Below are 20,357 nucleotides of genomic sequence, written 5' to 3' on the forward strand. Positions count from 1 at the left end.
CCCCCCCCCCCCCACTCAGCAATGGGGACACAGGGCTGCCAGCCCTGGCTGTGCTCCGGAGCAGGACCCACTTCTGAGTTTACCCCCATCCGATCTTGGCGCTCGCTCCCAGCAGAATCATACACAGTCTATAAAGATGTTTTCTTTCGCTGACAGGTTGACTCTGGAGCAGGACGCTGAGGCTTGCCGTCCTCCATGCCGCTCTCCAGAAAAGGGACTGTGAACTGTGAGTAACTCTGATTGGCATTTTCCATGCTCACTCAGTAAGGTTATGGGTTAAAGACCAGCCCTGAACCTGATCTTTCACAGCCATGCATTGTGTGAGAGACGCACTCTGTCTCAGTGAGCTGGTCAGAATGTGAAATACAGTGGACCTCTAATGAGATGAGGTCCGAATGTGACGAAGAGGCCCTGTAATGACATCCTATTTAATTAGACTGTATTGATTGTGCGTTAAGGTGGACATGATGTGTTATGCACGTCATGAGCGTTGGAGAGGGAAGCTCTTGAGTTTGCAAGGGCAGGCTAAGCTTCGGAGGCCGTGAGAGGAGGACCTGGGCCAAGTTAATAGCTCGCACTTGCTTTTAGGTCTGGTTGTTTCTGGAGAGACACGAGGGAGGAAAAAGGAGGTACTGCCGGTCGCCTCCCTTCCATCAGCACAGGAGCTGCTCCCCGCCTTATCCGTCTGTGTATTTCCTCATACTTGTTCTCCCACTTGGCAGAAGGCTTCCCACCTGTAGGCCTGGCCTAAGTCCTGTCTGCTCGTTGCGACCTCCTTCGGTAATCCAGCTAGAAGTGATTTCTCCCTCTTCTGAGATGCTGTGCCTCATCCCTCTGCTGAGCATCCCTCTACCCGTGCTTGGCCGTGTGCCCTCAGCGAGGCTGTGAGCTCCTGGAGGCTAGTCTGGGATCCCCTGCTCCTTGTTTCCCCTCTGCACCCTCAGGCACCGCTCAGGCAATGTCAGCTGGAAGGGCTGGCCTGGGGCTGCACAGCTTCCCTACCCTGCTTCGGGGGCTCCCGGGGGCTGAGCGGCTGCGACTTTGATAGTACATTGGCTCCCAACCAGTCCACGGAATTTTAAATGATTAACCGTTATCAGCGCACATCTTCACCTCTGTGTAAAAATAGATTGACTGTAATGAGCATTTGAATAAATCATAAGAATGGCCGCCCTGCGATCGTCTAACATCCTGCCGATGGCTGCCCGGTGAGTGAGCAGGGCGCCGGCCCTCCGCCTAATGGCCTGCGCGGCAGTGCTGGTGCCTCTGTGATTGACAGGGCGCGGCTCCCAGGGCATCCCCTTTCCGCCCGGCTTGGAGTGGTCGATCCCCAGACACCGGGCCGGGGAAGGGTGCCTCCCTCCAAACCTGTTCCAGGAAAGCCTACCTAGGAGATGGGGCCGGGGTGGGGGGAGCCCCAGTAGGAAGATAGTGACCTTTGCGAGAATCCATGTCTCCTTGCACCGGAGGTTAGAGGGACCTCATCAGTCAAGTCAGTATGAGAGGAGCAAGCCAGGCGTGAAGCTTCATGAGACCGGGATGCGTGTAGGGGAAATAAGTCTGCACGTTCCGTCCCTGTCCCCGAGAGCAGCTGGGCGCCTGGCCCGGGCCCACCCACACCTGGGGGACCTCCCTCGTAGGGACACTCTGGGACCCTCACAGAGGAACGAGGAAGAGTGGGGATCTTCAGGTCCTGGGACTCTGAAAGGGGAAGATTCAAAGGGTCTTCCTGGGAGTGTTTTTTTTGCTAAGGAGGAGCCTGCCTTTTGGAGGGGGAGGAAGAAAAGGTGGGACGGGACCTGCGGAGGAGGGAACAGTCTGCAAGTCTGAAGTGAGGGCTGGATTTGAGAGGGAAACAGCAAACATTCTAATTTAATTTGAGTGGTGTTCCAGTTATTATGGCTGTGTAACAAACCACCCCAAGACATAGTGACTTAACACCGTTCCTTATGCTCATTTATTCTGCGAGTCAGGAGTTCAAACAGGGCACAGTGGGGAGATTGCCTCTGATCCACAGGTCTGGGGTCTCTGCTGGGGCAGAAGCTGGGTGCTGGAATCATCCGGAGGCTCGTTCGCTCATCCCTCTGGGGGTGGATACCAGCTGTTGGCTGAGGCGCTAGCTGGGGCTGTCCACCAGGCCCACGTGCCCTTTCCACGTGGCCTGGACATCTTCATAACATGGATCGACGGGGCTGCACTGCCCAAGCCCAGCAGTATCACGTTCACACGTTGCCCTGGTTGAGGGCAGGCACAAAGGCCCACCTGGGTTTAGAGAAGGGGACATGGACACTGCCCCTGCAGCCATGTCTCAAAGCAGGAGTATCCACAGCACATCAGATGAAGAGTGTGTTTGGGGGGTACTATGTTGTAGCAGCCGTCTTTGGGGAGCACGACTCAGGCCTGGCCCAGCACAGCCTCATCTACTCCCGAGGCAGCTAAGAAAACCTGCCTCCAAGAACCAGACTGTCTAAACCCACCCAATGTCTGGCTTTAAAGGCACCCCCCCACCCACCCAGCCAGGCTAGGCTCCGCCCCCAGGGGGCATTCCCCGAGGACACGCTGGTGTTAGGAGGCCCTGCAGTTGGTAGAAACCTATACCGCAGCGCTCCCCAACCTTTCTGGCACCAGGGACTTGTTTCGTGGAAGACAGTTTCCCCGATCGGGAGGGTGGGGGTGGGGGTGGGGGAGAGGAGGGATGCTTCAGGCGGTAATGCGAGCCATGCTGAGTGGCAGATAAAGCTTGCTCGCTCGCCGCTCACCTCCTGCTGTGCAGCCCGGGTTCCTAACAGGCTGCGGACCCCTGCTCTATGTTATAGTCCTTCTCTGCAAGAATGGGTCCAGTTTGCAACCCACAGCTTGAAGTGCCAGGTCTGGAGAGGGCCTTAGACCTGTGACGAGGACTCCACAAGCCTTGAGCCCTTCATTCCCAGGCATAGCTCCCAACAACCCTCCACTCCCTGGCCTTCCGTGCTGGGGGAGGCTTCAGCCAAAGATCAGACCGAAGGGGCTGTTGGGTCTGTCAGGGTGTGCAGGGGGCGTGGGCTCTGCGGGCAGCACGTCCTCCTTGATCCTCGTGTCCTTTCCTCTCCATGCTTCCTCTCTGCCACACACACTGTAACCTGTGGAGGCGGGGCCTTTGAGGACCAGGCTCCAGTTCCTTTGCCATTTTCCTGACCCGGATGCAGCTAAGTTTTGGAAGAGAATCTGAGTACCCTGGATGCCTTGTTGTGACTTAAGGGGATAGAAACAGAACTCAAGCAACCACAGGGTGGGAGCAGAACCAGTTGGTTTTTCCAAAGGGCCAAGATATGAGAATGGCTAATGGTGAAAGGGAGGGGGCAGGGAAGAGAGGGGCAAAGGGGCTTGGTTTTGATGAAAAGTTTTGGTGGGAGAGTCTTGGAGTCTTCCACAAGTCGACTTAATATTAATAGTAATAATTGTCGTTTGTTGAGCACTTACTACACGCTAGGCACTCTGCTCAGCACGTGATGCGCGTGTTCTTATTGAAACCCTAGCACTATTTTGTGAGACACTGTTGCTATCTTGGTATCACATACAGAAAGGGAGCAGAGGCTCAGAGACAAGAGAGGTACCGTAGTCAGTGACACAGTAAGTTAGTCACAGAGTTGAAATCAAACTTATGACTCTATCCTAGAGACTTAATCACCTCATTATGCGGCTCCAAGAAACTCAAGTTTACTCTCCTGTAACAGGGGATGTCTGATGACATCACCTCCAATGTTACCCTCAGTTCTAAGATTCTAAATGTGCAGAAAAGATTCTGGGAACTGACTTAGACACCTCTAAAGTGGAGGCCGGCTTTGTGGAAATGGGTCTGTGTGAAAGCACAGAATGATTTCCTGTTCTCTCCTTTCCCCTTTTGTGAAACTTAGGTCAGGAGACCAATGTTTAATTTGGGCAGGTGAAGGAAACAGATAAAAACCTAAAAGATCATTTGTATTTTCAAGGCTTCAACCTTGGGGGAAAAACATTGGGTTTGAAGTCCAAAGCTGGGGTTTGAGTCTCAGCCCCATGACTTAGAACCTCTGTGATTCTGGATACAACTCTTTGGTCTTCAGATTCCTTGTCTCTAGAATGGAAATGGGATTGTACACCCTTCCCAGGACGGCTGTGAGGACTAAATGAAATCCAGCACGTGCGAGCTTTAGAGCCATTCCTGGCACACAATATGTATACAGTAATGGTTCAGCCATCCACTCACCCAGTAGGTTAGGAAAAAGGAGAGATGGAAAGACTGTTCCTCTCCGTTGCTGCTGACGGAGACGGTCTAGCATCTTTCCTTTAACTGTACTCTCCATAAAAGTTCACTCATAAACTATTGATATTTTAATAATACACATTAGCATCTTGCCCTTTGACAGATGAATATTGAATGAGCAATAAAGAGGCAAAAGAGTAACCAGGTACATGGCTGCGGGGAAGCTGGAATCATGAGTGGTTGTCGGAGGGAAGGCCCCTTTCTAGGGACCTTGTGACTCACCTCTCTCTCCAGTGGCCCCTAGGAAACAGCTCTTAAAAGGAGCTCAGAATCCGGTCCAGCCCAGCCCAGTCAGGGCAGGGTTTGTCCCCGGTTTTCCTTCACTTGGGTGGAGGGGACTTGGGAGAAGACAGAAAAAGGTCATTAGAGAGCTGCTAAAGGCCTGGACTTTTCACCCTCGCGTGAAATACCTGGCATCTCCCCTGCCCTTTGCGGAAGGTGCAGGCTTCTTCCCCGCATACTCCCTTCTGCTCCGTAAATTAAAAGTCTGCAGACCACGTGCCCTCAAGAAATCAGGCAACGACCTTAGAAATAACTCAAACTGCTTCCGCCCCCTCTCCATCCTCCGCCCTCCGCCCACCAGGTCTTGATGGGGCCTACGCTTGGGGTGTGTGTGTGAAGGTTTATAAGACAGAATTTCCTGCCTTTGCAGCTCCTGCTGCAGCCCCGCTGCCACAGCCTCCATTTTTTCCTGGCCTCCGTCTGGCCTGGGAGTCCTTGAGTGTGCAGAGAACAGTGACAGGGGCTCTTCGTTGGTCCGGCTTAATTGGTGTGATTTAATGACATTTGTGGCAGATTCAGATTTATACGGCTTTCTGAGCTGCAAATCTGCTTTCTAAATGTAGAATTTTTGTGGAGTGGTAAAAAATAATGGCTGTTCTGTGATTCCTGCCTCCCAAGCTAGGAGACTGCAATTTACATTATGCAAATAGACATTATGCAATCAAGGCACTTTAGCAGGAATCTGGCGGCAGAGAGGCCGCTGATGAGATAGAGGTCTGCAGCCCCAACTGGAGGGGCCCTGGAAGAGCCGAGATGACGTGGGGAGGGGGTGGGGCGGGCGGAGGGGCCCGGGTCCGTTCCGCTGGCCCAGAGATGAGTGCTTCCGGGGGGCTGCCAAAGCGACTCTCTCAATTAATGGCTTTGTTTAATCATACCCCCTGTCCAGAGGACTATTGTCTTACGGATAATTTCGTTTGCCTAACGAGATTTTGCTAATTAAATCTCCTTTCAATTGGTGTGACCGTGACTGCAGGAGAGGGGCTATTTGGAGGGAGTCCTTCTCCATAAACCTTTCTGGAAAGGAACAGGGAAGGGGGGCGGGGAGGGAGGGGAGGGAGAACCTTCCCTGCTGTAAGCAGGCCTGGGGAAGCTTCCAGCAGGGCTTGGAGCTACAAGGTGGCTGCCACCACCCACCTGGCCTTTCTCTCCTGTCCTCTGGAAATGCAGGTACCCATCAATCTTTATCCAGCCTGAGGGGTTCCCCGGCCTTTATGCTTCCTCTGTGGCTCCTGTGGCCTCCACCATTACCCTTCTCAAGTCCTTCCCAAATCCCCAGAGCTTCGGGATTTCCAGGCACTGCTCCCAGCAGCTCTGGCTGTGGGTGGTGGCAGTGGTGATGCAGGAACCCTCCCCTGGCCTTCACTGTTAGCCAGCCAGCCTGGCTCTTCAGAGAAGAAAACTTGCTCCCAAATTGGCCCTTTCTGCAGCGATAATTGCATGAATCCAAGAGAAGACCTTGTCAAATTCATGTATCATCAGACTCAGCCAGGGGAGACTCAGCTCCTGTACGTGGAGGAGCCTAGCGCTGTGCCAGCAATAGCTGGAGCCTAATTAATGCTCTTGTGAGCGTGTGCCCATGTCACGCCTGTGCTCCTCCATCCTCAGGGGTTCTTTACTGTCTGCGGCTTCCTTGGTCTGGCTGGCCAGGGACCTCACAGCTCAGCCCTGTCTACTTTTCCTGCTTCATCTCCTGCCTGCCTCGTAGCTCCCTCCTCCCTGTTACTTACAGACACTCCTATTCCTGGTACCCAAATATACCAGGTTGCTCAGTTCCCCCCAAATACTCTGTATCACTTCACACCTCAGTGCCTTTGAACTTGCTGTTCCCTCTGCCTGGAATCTCCTCGTCCTGAATAGCCCCTGCGCCTCCTGCAATACCCAGCTCACATATCTCCTCTCTGACTACTGCTCACAGGGCTTCCTGCCTTTCCTGAAACACTGCTGTCCTCCTTCATCCTGTGCGTTGTCACAGCACCTCAAACATGTGTATCCATCTATCCAAGTTAAGAACTGAATCTTATTCTTCTCCTGATCCCAGTACCTAGGATCATCCCTGGCCACAGGAGGCCCCCTACAAGTTTGGTTTGGTTGAATGAAAAAATGAAGGAATGAACCAAGGGGTAGGGGGTGGAGTGATGGAGAGGTTTTCTCTAGTAAGCCCTCCAAACCCCAGGGTGGGCGATGGGGGGAGGAGGGGGCAGGAGCCTGATTTCTGTGGGGGCTTTGCAGAGTTACTTGCCCATCCATTACCTTTATGTCCTGGGTGGGAAAGCCTTAATTCCCCCTGTGTGCCAGGCCCTGCACTAGGTGTGTCAGCATCTCCTGTTGCACGTTCTCACGTGGATCCTGTGAAGTGGGTACTGTTTTTGCAGAGGGCACTGAGGATAGTCTGTCCTCATCAGAGAGCAAGGCAGTGTTTACCTGTAACTGGGTCCAGGGGTGGGGACCCAGCAGGCTCTACCTCTAGGTAGGTGAAAGCTCCTATGCTTCCCAGTCTTCCCTCCCCATCTGTCCATCTATTCAACCATCTATCCATCCATCCTTCCATCCATCCCATCCATCCCATCCATCCATCCATCCATCCATCCATCCATCCCATCTATCCATCTGTCCCATCCATCTATCCCATCCATCTATCCCATCCATCCATCCATCTCATACATCCATCCATCCATCCATCCCATTTATTCATCCATCCATCCATCTATCCATCCTGACTAGAACCTAAGCTGTTGCACCCTGGGCTTTTCCCGTGCTGGAATGCCTGGGTTGCTGCACTGGGAGGGCCTGTGCGTCTGTGTGTGTGTTGGGGGTTGGGCAAAACCCAGGCTCCACAGATGGCCCCCGGCTGCTCGCTCTGGTCTGTTGCCCAGCTAGCGGTGGGGATGTGAGGGTAAAGGAGTCTGCCTTCCATGCTGCAGAGCACGGGGGAAGTCCAGGAGAAACGGCTCGCATCCTCCTATGTGATAAGGGCGTATGCCTGTTGCCTGTGTCTGTGCAGGCCGCAGGGTGTGTTTGTGTGAGGCAGTGTTTGAAGACAGTGCTTTATGTTTTTCTTGGTTCCTGAGTTTCAGTGCTTTGCTTTTTGCCCTGAAGTTTCTCCCTTGGTGCCCGTGTTCTGTCTCTTCACCGAGACTTGTAATCATCTTAACATCCCCACCATGCTATCTATGCTCTGAGTCTGAAGGGTTTCTTGGTACATAAATAGGTGCTCAACAAACACTCTGTGATGCACTGAATGAGTGAATGAGTGAACAGGCATCTGCCCTTTGCTGTCAGATAGACTTGAGCTTGAGCCCTAGTTCTGTTATTTACGTAGCTGGGACCTTTGGATTTAATTTTCTCATTCAGAAAGCAGGAATTCTAACACGACCTATTCTATCTTTCTTGAAGGGTTGTTGGTGGAAGATTATAAGAGATATGTGAAAGTGTTTTATAAACTATAAAGCAAGTGTAAGGGGTTATTATTATAATGGTTATTACACTTGAAGTGATCACTGTGTTTGAAAATTAGGGATTCTGTTTTCAGGAATATAAAATCATCCAGGCCGTGTTGGAACTCTGAGGCTTACAGAGCAATTATTATGGGAACTGATTTCCCATTGGCCCAACTATGGGGACTTCCAGGGGCCGGGGTGGGAGGAGGGGTCTGGTGAAGACGGCCCATCTTCATCTGTGCCACCTATCCCCCAAGTGGACCCACACAAATGGTCTCTCTTGAGTCTCAGCCGTTGCCCCGTCTTCTGTGCCTCATTATCTTTGCATGTGCTGTTCCCTCTGCTAGGTAAGCTTTTCCCCTTTTCTCCACTGGTCTTTTGACCCTCTTGTGCCTAGTTGCTGCACTGTCCCGGGCTCCCTGCTTGCACAGTATGCCTCCCTGAGGGCCTTTATCACATGGCATCTGGGACCGTGAACACCAGGGCAGGTGCCGGCCGTCACTCATCTCTGTAGCTCCAGAGCTGAGGGGATGGATGGATGGGTGGGTGAAAGGTGAAGCGGAGGGTTGGGGCTTGGTAGATGCACAGGATTTGAGCTTTTGAAGCGCCCTAAGCTGTAGGAAGTAGCTTCAGAGAAATTAGCACTGCTGTGCAGATAACCCCCAAATTTCTGAGAGAGGTTTCCCACCCACTCTCAGGTCCAAAAGGTTAAGTAGGCTGATCCTCCCTGGAGTCCCTGGGCCTGGAGGCCCCAGTTCCATGCAGGTGGGTGACTGGATGTCAGCCAGGTGGGCAGTGAGGCCTCCAGGGTGGAGGGTGAGTCCTAAGGACAGGGAGGCACCTACCCGTTGTGGGTCCTCACAGGCGAGCCGTCACCCACGTGGGGAGGCAGGCGCAGCCTACCACCATCCCCAACCCTCCCAGATCCTGCCTCTTGGCGGAGTCAGCCCCAGCTGGTGGAGAATCTGCTGGAAGCCCTCCCGGGAACCTGGCTCCCTCGCTTTCTCCCTGTGTTTGGAGGCATCCTGTCTCCATCCTGCTCTGCTCTCTCCCCCATGCCCGCCCACCCTGGGCAATGCTCCTGGAGCCCCAGGCAGCCGCAGCCAAGTGCCAGGGGTCTGGGAGTCTTTTCATTACCGAATGCACTGAACCTATTTGTGAGTGTTTTGCAAAGTGTTTAATCCAAGGTGTTCCCTCAATTAAATTAGTGCAAACATCTGGGTCCCACATCCAGCTCCATTTGCATTCTGTGCCATTTATTACAGCGGGAAATGGGAAGGCTCCTTAGGAATACTTAGGACTGAATTGGGGTGGGTTTTGGGGGTGGGCGTCTGAGGGTGCCTGTGAGGTCGGTCCACGAGGCAGACCCATCTCCGGCCTGGGACTGGTGTGGAGCCTCTTTCTGGTGCAGGGGACCACACGGCGGGTGTGTCTGGGCTCGGGACCACCCGGTCTTATGGGGGAGGCTGGGTGAGTTTAATTCATGCCCCCGGTCCCCACGTGGGCCCAAGTACCTGCAGACGCAGGAGGAGTTCACTGCTGTTGTTTTATAACTTTAAACCCAATTTTAAAAAAAAGAAAGTGTATCACATTCCAGTGACCCATCTGGGTCTCTCCTGAGGGAGTCTTTCCTGCTGCAAGGTGGGTTTTTTCATCATGAAACTGCTCAGCCTTGGTGACTGGCTGAGCGTGGGTGGCAGCTCTGTTCCCCGTACCATGTGATTCCAGTACTGTCGAGCACTTTGGGAGTCGACAGGAGGCTCAAGAAGAATAGCTTCTGTTCAGGGCGTTATCTGTTGTGACCCTCCCACCAACGCTGTGAGGCAGGTCCTCTAATAATAGAACAGATCAGAGAGCCAGGCTTAATCAGACAGGTTAAGCAACACGCTCGTTGTTCCACAGCTAGAGAGAGGAGTAGCTGGGATGTGAACTCAAGTCTGCGCGACCCCAAAGCCTGCTTCCCGCTGCACTAGGACGTCTCTCGTGAATGCAGCATCTGGGATTGGCTTTGAGTTGGGGACCTTGTCCCCTCCCCAGGTCTCGTGACCAGCACACCCTGGCCGGGCTGTGCAGAGGCCCTGGTCCTAGCCTGCCTGCCCCCATTGGGATGGCGTAACCTGGGATTCCCAGGGGCCTGCGATGGTGACTCACCCAAGGGAAGGAATTCCTGGCTTTTGTGGGATGGGGCAGGGAGGAAGAGGGGTAGTCTGGAGAGTGAACAAGAGGCTCGTGGGAAGCTCAAGGACTTAGGGGTCACTGAATTCCTTGGTACGGAGCGGGGAAACTGAGGCTCAAAGGAGGCAACCCTTTGCCTAAGGCCACCGAGGGTTTGGTGGTAGAGGCTAGACTGGAACCCAGGGCTCCTACCTCCTGGGAGGGGAGTGATGTCAGGGCCTGGGGAGGTCCCAGGGGTTCTATAGGGTGTGCTGGCGTTCTGGATGCAAAGTGTAAATCAAGGCTGGAGCAAGCAACCAGGATGAGAAGGGGATGAAAGGCTCCTCTGCTAAGGATGCTTCTGCACCACACTTAACAAAGAACCTTCCAGGTCCTAGAGGGCTGCTGGCCATCTCTGGCCTGGGCCCTGGGGCAGGTCCGCACCAGCTCCTAGGATTTCACCTAGTGATGTCGGGGGCGGCAGAACCTGGGAAGGCTGGAGGGGACCCGGGACCTGGGGCAGCACACACTTGGGGGTGTCCAGCTCGCCTTCGAAGGCCTTCCCCATCTGTCCTGCAGTCTGGGCAGCACCTGGAGGAATAGGGTGCAATGGTTTCAAACCTCAGTCCCCTCTCCCACTTCCTCCCTTGATGAGACGGGACCAGGTCTTAGCCTTAGTTTCCCCATCTGTTAAAGAGTAATAAAATCTCATCTTACAGGATCGTTGGGAAAATTAAAGGAAATAGTAGGTATGCTTGACCCTGCTTCTGGGTGCAGAGCATTGTCGCTGGTTTCCCTTTCTTCTCCATAGCCCGGGTCTACTCTCCCCTTTGGACTCTGCGCCTGCTCTGGGATATGGAGGGATGAGGGGCTCTGTCGACGAGGGTGGGCAGCCCCCGTCTCAGCTCCTCCCCTTCCCTCTTCTCTCCCCTCCCTCCCTCTCTCATGAGAAGACTTTAAAAAATGCATCTCAGCATGTGGCCCTGCCTGGGGCTTTATAAGAATGAATTGCTTATCCCAGCCCTTCCTAGAAATGACAATCTGCAATCAATACACATTTATTAAGCACCACTGTGTGTGATACCCAGCTCTAGGCTCAGCAGGGTCAGCCTGAGAGCGATCCCTAGGCTTCTTGTCTCCTCCCAGGACCCCAAAGGTTCCTGCTTTCCTTGGCTTTGCTGGATCCCAGGACCATCTGCTGTTACCGGCAGGATTTGGGGTTTCTGTACCCTTTTGTGCCTCTCTGGTTCTACACGAGGTCCTCTTTGCCTTGAGTACCCTCCATCACGCCTCATTTACCTGGTTAGAGCTCAGTTTCTTGGTGATGAGTATGTCTGTAACCACATCTCAGCTAGGGTTTATCTTCCTTGAGCTCCCGGTGCACACTGGGCATCTTTCTGTGACTATTAATCACATCATATGTCGATTATATCTTTATTAGAGACGCTTGGCTCTCCAAGGGTAAGGGTACGAAGTGTAGCATCCTAGAACTAGCCTGGGCCCTAGGGGTCATCTTCTCTCCTCGCCTGCAGGCCAGGTCACGCGCAGTTCATCCCTGACAGAGGAGAATGCTTTCCTCTCCTGTTAGCCTTTGGTGCTCAATAAATGCTTGTTTTGTTGGACAAACCACTGGCGTGTTTGAAGGGAGGCTGTCATGGCAGCATGCCTTGCTCTCTAGTTTCCAGGGTGTTCAGCCTGAGAGCACGTCCCTGTCCCTTTTATGTGCAATTCTAGTAAGTATTATTCTCTCTCTTTCACCCGGCCTCAAGATATGGGATCTCCAGATGGAGCTGAGGATCTGCAGAGAAGAATGCGCCCCTTGATTTACTGCCCCTGTGTCTTTGCCCCCGGCATTTCCTTTTCCTGAAAAGTCTTCTCTGTCTGCGCGGCCAAACCCTGCCCTTCCTCCCCAGTCTCACACCACCTCTTCCACGAGCCTTAGAGCCCTCAGGGAAAACCAAGCATTTTCTCCCTTCCAGAGCACCTGGCCTGAGTCTCCTGACACTGACCAGGGTCCACCTGCATCCTGAGTATATCTGTCTGTCCTCTTCCATGAAGATGTGTCAGTACAGGGCACGTGGCTGATGCTTATATAGCCCTCACTCCACCTGGCATGGCGCCTGGCACCTTCTGAATTTATCACACGTGTTTGCCAAATGAAGGGGATTACCATTCATTACATTTGTCACCAGTTACTGGAAACTGGATGCTAGGGCCAGCAAAAGAAAAACAGGTGTTAAATTCTGTTTGGTGTACTCAGCAGACCGGCATTACTTCTGTATGGCAGGCCTGTCAAGTCCCAGACACTGATACTCTACACGTAAAGTCTCCAAAACAGAGTGAGCAAGGTGGGCCATTGGAATAAGAGAAGAAAATATTACAACTTTATTTGTATGTATTTTTTTAATCTCATCCTATTTAGACTTCTATTTTTGAATATGTTCCCTAAGGCATCTCATATATTGGTAGAGCAGCAGGGTGACTGTATACACTCCCACACATGCATGTTTATATACGTATGCACTGAGCGTGTATTACACATTTTTTACTGATAGAGTTGTCAACAAGTCTGAGGACCATGGACTTGGGCCCCTGGCCCACTCTCCAGGAGATGAGTCCAGTGCCTATTTGCTATTGTCTCCAGACAAATGTCCCATCCCCTAGCGTGGCCTCATGTCATGCCTAAAACTATACAGCCTGAAGCTCACTGGCTGGCAAATTCCTTCGGGACCGTGACTTGGGGGCTTTCTTCACCTGTGACTCTCCAGGGCCTGGCACATGACAGGCACTCCGTAAATTACATGGGGCTTGAATAATATTTACTTGAATTGAGACTATCTGAGAATCTTTGAAAGTTTTAAAATTTGACTTCAATTTAATCCTCAACTGTCTACTCCCAGATAGTATACTTGACATATTTACTAGAGACACATTATGCAACAAAAAAATAAGTGTATGCCTACTTTGTACCAGGTTCTGAGTTAGGTACTGGGTGTCAAATTTGAGGTCTCTGACCTCAAGTTACTTACATTCCCTTTTTTCAAAAACAACCAAACAAGAAATCGTACCGTAAATCAGCACTCCCCTCTTCATTGCGAGTGTTTTGAAACAAACGGCCAGGCCTCACACCATTTCCTCTGCAAATGCTCTAGACAGTCATTTAGGGAGGACAGAACCCATCAACCAATGTAGTTGTGTTTTAGGGGCTGTGCTATAGCCGCTGGGCATGGCCAGGGCCCAGGGGAAGCCGGTAGTGGTAGTTCTCCCGGCAGGGGTGGGATGGGCGGGTAGAATGGGGTCAGGAATGATTTTTGTATAAATGATGCTAAGGCTGAGTCTCTAAGCTTAACTTCTCCCATGGCTCCCATGTTGAAATTTCAGAAGCCAAGAGGGGGCCTATCAGATAAGGGGTGGGTTTGAATAGAGGGAGATGGCGGGCACAGAAGACAGAACACTTACAGATCTTAACAGCTGTCCTCCATCATCTTAAGACCAGAAGCCGAGTCCTCTTGCCCAGGGTTGCAGAACCAGAGAGTGTCAGCAGCAGAATCTGGGCTCGGCGGCTCCTCCCTGGCCTCCCTCCGCCTGCTCTCCACACTTGGGTCCTCCAAGTGTGGCAGGCTGGGCCTGCCACACTTGGAGGACCCATGGCGCAGGCTGGGCCTGCCTCTCCCACACACCCAGGCTGCTGTGGCCGGGAACAGCACACTCTGCGCCCCCAGTGCCTCTGGGCTCTGGGCACCCCCTTCTCCCTCCAGCAGCTTCCAGAGGGTCCATAGGCCTGCAGCCCCGGAATCATCACGGGCTGCATGTGACTTCTTTCTTCCCGTACAAGTTGAGCACTTGCCACCCTGCTGTCTGTTTTTCCTTGCTAAGGTTCAGTTCTAATTATGTTGATTTTCTTCATCCCACCCCCTCCTGGAAGCTTATTAGGTTGAATATTTTTATTTATTATCATTTCGCCCAACTCCTGCCAGCATTTCCAATTACTCTCCCCGCTTCCTTGTAATTGTCTTTCTGTAATGGCTCTGAAACAATTGCGCTAAATGAGGTGTCTCCTGGAAGATGAGAGTCTCACTTCATTAAAGGCTAATGTATTCTCAGCTCCAGCTCTGTGGGGCTAGCTTGGAAGGAAGACATTTAAACAGCTTCTTTTATTTTATAGGGAGCAACTTTTCAGCGACGAAGATGTCTGTGGGGTATATGTGCATGTGTGTGCGTTGCCTGATTTTAATTTAAAGAAAGTTTATGAAATAGTGTCAGTCTTCCTACTGATGAAACTCTCTGTCCCCGGGTAGCTGAGATTTATGCAGGTTTGGTCCAGGGCTCTGGAGCAGGATGGACAGGGGCGTTTTATTCTGATGTCCTCCCTGCCTTTCTGCCAGGTCCCGTCCCTTCCTGTTAGCCCCTGACCTCTTCATGCCTCCATCCTGTGTCAGCTTCCACTGGGTGATGACCTCCTGTTGTGTATTATTGTTTTCAGTTTATATATCCTAACTCATTCATTCATTCATTCATTTGCTGCTTACTCATTTACTTGTTCATTTGTCATTCATTCAACAAATGTTTATTGCCTGCTATGTTCAGGCATCATTCAGGATGGGGATATGCCCTTTGGGAGCTTAGAGATCAGTGCGAGGACAGAGGCGGATGACAGGTAAGCAGGCACTTCTAGTACATTGTGTTAAATGCTGTAATCAGGCAAGGGAGGACCACCTGAAAGCACCTAGGAGGGCACCTGGTAAAATCTAGTGGGGTCAAGGATGGCTTCTAGAGGGCAGGGCCTGGGGTCTGGGTTGATACCGGAGGATGAGGAGTTAGCCAAGTGACAGGGGCGTGGCTGGAAGTACCTGAGGCCGAGGGAACTTCCATAGCGACAGAGGGCTTGGCAGGTGAGTGAAATGCAAGCTTTTCCATCTGACGGGAGCCCCATGTGGGACAGGGGCTGTGATGGGAGGAGGGGCTGGAGATCATGGAGGGTCTTGAAGGCTCGGCTACCGAAGGATTGGGGGACGTAGAAGAATTTTAAGCTGAGGATTGATTTGGCCACAGATCTGTCTTGGAAAGATTGCTCCTGCTTCAGTGTGGAGAGGGGATTGGAGGAAGCCAAAAAATAAAAAAAGGCAAGGAGACCTTTTAGGAAACTATTGCAGGTGATGATGGTGCCCTGCCTGGAGGAGGTGGCAGAGGAGAATGAGAAGCTGTGTATGTTTGTGAGGTGTTACAGGTGGAAAAATGACAGGCTTGGGGTGTGGGGGTGGTGAGGGGGAGGGGGCATTAAGGGTGAGATCTGCTTTCTGGCTTGGGCAGTCCGGTGAATGTGTGTGGTGGGGTCCCAATATCCAGGACAAGGCCCGTGAGAGGTCTGTGCAGCTCCCCCAGGATGTGGGACCACCAGGCTCAAATCCCAGGAGATGCAGGGTCCCTGTCCCCAGTGACAGCTACGGAGCCTCAGTGCCTTCGCCAGCAGGGCCCGTAGGTGGCATGTGGGCGTCAGCTCACTCCGATAAAGGGCCACACGTGGCTGCATTGTCGAGCTCCGAGCTGAGCACCTGTGCTCTGAGCTGAGCAGGTCACCTCTTGGCTCTGACTTCTGACCCAGGCAACACAACCTGTAGCAAGGCCTCCGAGCGTTGCCCAGGCAGCTCCCGTGGTAAAGGGCTGTCTCTTCTAAAGCGTTTTCTATTTCATAGTCAAGAAGGAGTAGGATATGTTTGGGTTGGAAGTGAAGAATGTAAGCTTACACCAGGTGGTGAATCAAGTTCATCCAGCAGTGTTTTTATGCCTCCGAGGCACGTTTTTTTTTTTTTTTTTTTTTTTGATCCCTGTCCTGTAAGCTGCAACGGTGGTGGTGATAGTGATAAAAGTAATGATAATGACTGCTCCATTTATCAAGGCCTGCTACGTCCCACAGACTCTATTAAGCATTGCCTGAAGTATCTCATTTAGTCTTTGCCACAGTCCTATCATGTGGATATTATTATTGGCACAGAGAGGTTAAGTAAGCAGGCCCAGGATGCCCAGCCTGCGGTTTCCTTCTCAGAATCAAGGAAGGAGGCAGTTGGCCACACCAGGCCAGGAGAAGTGGCTTGTTCCGTCCTCCACTTGCTGTTTTCCCGTGCTCTTCATGCCCCTTGTTATGAATTACTTTTTTCAGCTTATATATCCTAACTCACTCATTCACTCACTCATCCATTCATTCATTCATTCATTCATGTGTATCCTTCAAGGCCCTGTGCAAATGCCGCTGACTCCCGAGCAGAGCCAGAACTCGCCCACTCCGTGGTTCCCAGAATACATACATTTCTCAGTCATAGCTGCTGATTTGTAGTGAGTTCTTTGAGTGTCTGTCACCTCAGCTCTACTTTGGGTTTTCCCTGGGAAGGGATCTTGGCTAACTCCTCTTCGTATCCTTGGTACCCAACACTGGGCCTGGTGCACAGTTATCCTATGAATAAATAAATACTACTAGGGAAGACAGGATGCTCAGGAGGGGCCCGGGAGGTCAGCTTACAAGAGCTCCCCGCGCCCTGTCCATTGCAGGAGGAGCAGATATGCTGCTCAGCAATGCTCCGGACTGGGCTCGGCTCCCCGGGGCGACTTGCTGGCAATAAGGGGCAGCGTCAGGAACACAATTCTCTCTGTGCTCTGGGAGAACGCGGGGGTGAGGTAAGTGCCCCTCCAGGGAAAGGGCTGAAGGAAGCAGCGGGGAGCTGGATGTTTACTCTGACGAGGTGCTTATGTAACACCAGGCTTCCTCGGGCTCCCAGGGGCTGAAGAGAGCGCACACCAAGGAAACAAACAAACGGGAGATGGCAAGCCACTTGCACTATTAGACAACCAAAGGGAAGCGGTGTGCGCATTTGACGTCTTCCGCAAAAATTTAGCGCCGGGGCAATTGCCAAGCAGCCTTTTTTTTTTTTTTTTTTTTTTTTTTTTTACAAAGAATGAAGTGTGTCTAAATATTCAAGTGCAAAAAGTCACCAACAGTTTTCCATCCCCTCAAATCTCACTGCAATTGCCATCCCTCCCAGGCTGTGATGGGGTTCCGGGAGATGTTGCCCTCAGGAGAGGCGGAGGCTACCTCTTCAGGAGCTCCCTCCTTAGCCTACAGAGTCAGGGCTCCGGTCACAGCTTGTGGGCAGCGAGGGGAGAAGGTGGAGGAAGGAAGCACTGGCTCTGAGAGCCAGGGGTCCTGATCACTAAATAGCTGTGTGACTTGGGGCAAGTGACTTACCCTCTCTGAGCCACAGTTTCTACATCTGTGGATGAAAAGAACCATCAACTTTGCCCTAACTCGCAGGCTTGTTTTGAGCCTCTGTACCCCGTGGCAACACATGGGGGGCGGTCCTGACCACTTCATGATGCTGCCTATCATTCAAGTTGGGTAGCGCAGAACCCTCTGCCTGCTCTCTCCCTCTAGCTCTGGAGCTGAGTCAGGCCTCCCCGCCTCAGTTTCCATAACACTGGGGACAAGGATCCAGGTGAGTTCTAAGTCTGAAGCCCCCTGGGGCTCTTGGAAACAAGAGGCCAGGCCTCCTGAGCCCAAGGGAAATGGGGAACTGAACTTTGTGCTGCAGAACAATGAGAAATTTAGGGTAAGAAGCCTTCAGATCCCAGAATGGAGCTAGACAGAACATCACTCTGTTCATTTAATAAATATTCATTGAGGACCTACCACGTGCCAAGCATTGTGTCACTTACTGCGAATGCATGGGCAACACAGTTCCTGTGGCAGCCCCTGTCCTTTCAGAGCTCACGGTCTAGCAGGTATTCCAGATTGGTGCCCAATCCTCTCCATTTCATAGATGAGAGAGGAAATACGGCCCAGGAGAGGCAGTGACTATTACAAGGTCACATAGCCAGTTAGTGGACTTGGCAGGATCAAAAACCCACCTTGTGAAGTTGAAATGAACTGATGCTTGCCGAGGGCTCAGAGCCACTCTGGACACTGCCTGGTGAATGCGCTGTATGTGTTTCCGCTGGGTCTCCGGGCTCTAGGAGCGTGGGCCTTTGCCCCTCCTTGGCCCTGAGCTCCAGCCTCACTCATCTAGAGTCCGAGTGTTTGAGATGAGACTGGGCCACCCCAAGGGTGACACTGGCAAAGGGACGATGGGAAGGACAGTGGGCCCGAGGCTCTTGGCTCTCGGCATTTTACTCTTCCATTCAGCCAAGTCTTCTGGAGGGCTGGCCTTGTGCCAGGCACTGGGGCTGAACAACCCTGCAAGCCCCCTACCCTCGAGGGATTTATATTTCAGTGGGGGAGGGGGCTGGACAGCCACCATAAGTGAGCCAGGTGTTTTCTGAATGAGACAAAGCTTATGAGAGTCCAGTACAGTGTGATTTAGTAGAGCTTAAGCCGGATGGTGGGTTACGGGGCAGTGAAGGTGGGGCTGTAGGGCGGGGGGATTGGGGTGCATTTTCTTCGCTTCTGGAGATTGCCCTGCCAAACGAGGGGGGACTCTGGAGAGCTTCTGCTCAGCTCTACACACCAGTCTCTAAAGCTCAGCATCCCAAATAACGTATCAACACTGAGATTGGGGCTTCCCTGGTGGCGCAGCGGTTAAGAATCCACCTGCCAATGCAGGGGACACAGGTTTGAGCCCTGGTCCGGGAGGATCCCACATGCCGTGGAGCAGCTAAGCCCGTGCGCCACAGCTACTGAGCCTGCATGCCTGGAGCCCGCGCACCGCAACGAAGAGTAGCCACCGCTTGCCGCAACTAGAGAAATCCTGCACGCAGCAATGAAGACCCAACACAGCCAAAAAATAAAAAAATAAATAATCCTCAGATTGGCTTGAAAAAACTTTTTAAAAAAATACTGAGATTGTCTCTACCCTGCCCAGCCCCCCACCAGGAAGTAATGCATCCAGAATGAGCCCCCTCAGATTTCAACCACTATCCCCTTGTGGGGCTCAGCGACCTCCCTCCATTATAATTCGGAATCAGGAGTAAAAGAAATACAGAAAGAACAGCACTATTTTTCTGATGTTCCTCGGGCCAAGTTTTATCATCTGAAACAGGGGCATTTAACCTGCCCAGGAAGATTAAGGAGATGACCTCCAGAGCAGATTCCCAGGTGTCACTCTCCAGTCCTGAAGAAACACAGGGAACATTTCATTCCAGGGCACTGGCAACTGCTGGGGAGCTATCACAGCATCCCCATTCCATGTTCAGGGAAAAGCCATCTCTTCCTTCTCCCAGCCCCTCTCAGCAATCTGGGCATCTGTTTGTATTGGTTATTTTATCCAGGAATCAAAGACTTCCTTTGGACTTGTGTGACCCTCTCTTCATTCATCAGGTGAGCCCATGGGTGGGTAGCCCCAGGACTGGTACCCTAGGACCCCATCACCAAGGGCTGGGATCCCACAGGCCATCTCATGATTAGGGATCAACTGGATGCAGTCTTGATGGCACTTCAGGACCCAACTGAACAAAGTCAGGAGACTTCCCAGGAAATTGGACAAGCATAGGGAAGCAGGCGGAGATCTGAGCAAACCTGGATGTGGAGACTTCATGGTCCACAATCCTGGTTTCTTACATTCCTTGTGTGTGCCTGAGTCCAAAGAAGGTCATCTTGCCCATCCTCCTGTCTCCAGGTAGGACTGCAGTTAACCAATGTACCAAACAGGTGAAAATCTCCCTAATTCCTGAGAATATCCATTCACAGAGAATAAAGAGGGGCTCTGGAAAGGAAGGAAATGGATCTGAATCAGCCCACTGAATCTGTCTCTTCAGACATCCATCAGAAGCATCCTTAAAAGAGACATTTGACTCCGAATCAAGTGTCTTCCTTCCCCTGGGTCTCTTCCCCATTGCCTCGCACTCTGGCTGGGCATCTCAGGGGCAAACCCAGGAAGAACAGAGACATTTTGACCAGATAGTACTCACTTTGTCTGTGTTTGGGGTGGGGGCATAGGGGCAGGCCAGATTTCATCCAGCAAGTACCCGGGTGCTCGCTAAGCCAGTCCTGGGCTGACAGACCCCAGGCTCCCCAAGGACGCCTATCCACTTAGCCCTGGGGATTGGTGCTCAGTCAGGCCTCGCCTACTGGTGTCCAGATCCTTTTGCCCCAATCTCTAGAGCTCTCTTTTTGTCCACCAGTCCCCTGGCTTGATAGCCCCCGGAGAGATGCTTTCTTCCCAGGTCGTCGGCCACTCCTGGGCTCTCAGCAGATAAAGCCCGCTGCTCTTCCCCAGCCCAGC

At 52.3% G+C, this 20,357-nt stretch overlaps 1 protein-coding gene across 2 annotated transcripts in view; it reads left to right on the plus strand.

The window, feature by feature from the left end:
* PKNOX2 (PBX/knotted 1 homeobox 2) overlaps positions 1-20,357 on the plus strand; it is a 262,937-nt gene that overhangs the window by 71,733 nt on the left and 170,847 nt on the right. The window contains exon 2 of one of the 2 annotated variants that reach the window (XM_007463596.1): positions 157-226. The exons of the other annotated variant lie outside the window; for it this stretch is intronic. The gene's annotated coding sequence lies outside the window, so the exon portion shown is untranslated. The remainder of the gene's footprint in view (positions 1-156; positions 227-20,357) is intronic. 2 annotated transcript variants of the gene reach the window in all.

Source organism: Lipotes vexillifer, unplaced genomic scaffold, assembly GCF_000442215.2.
Source record: "Lipotes vexillifer unplaced genomic scaffold, Lipotes_vexillifer_v1.1 scaffold442, whole genome shotgun sequence".
Classification (NCBI taxonomy): Eukaryota; Metazoa; Chordata; class Mammalia; order Artiodactyla; family Lipotidae; genus Lipotes; species Lipotes vexillifer.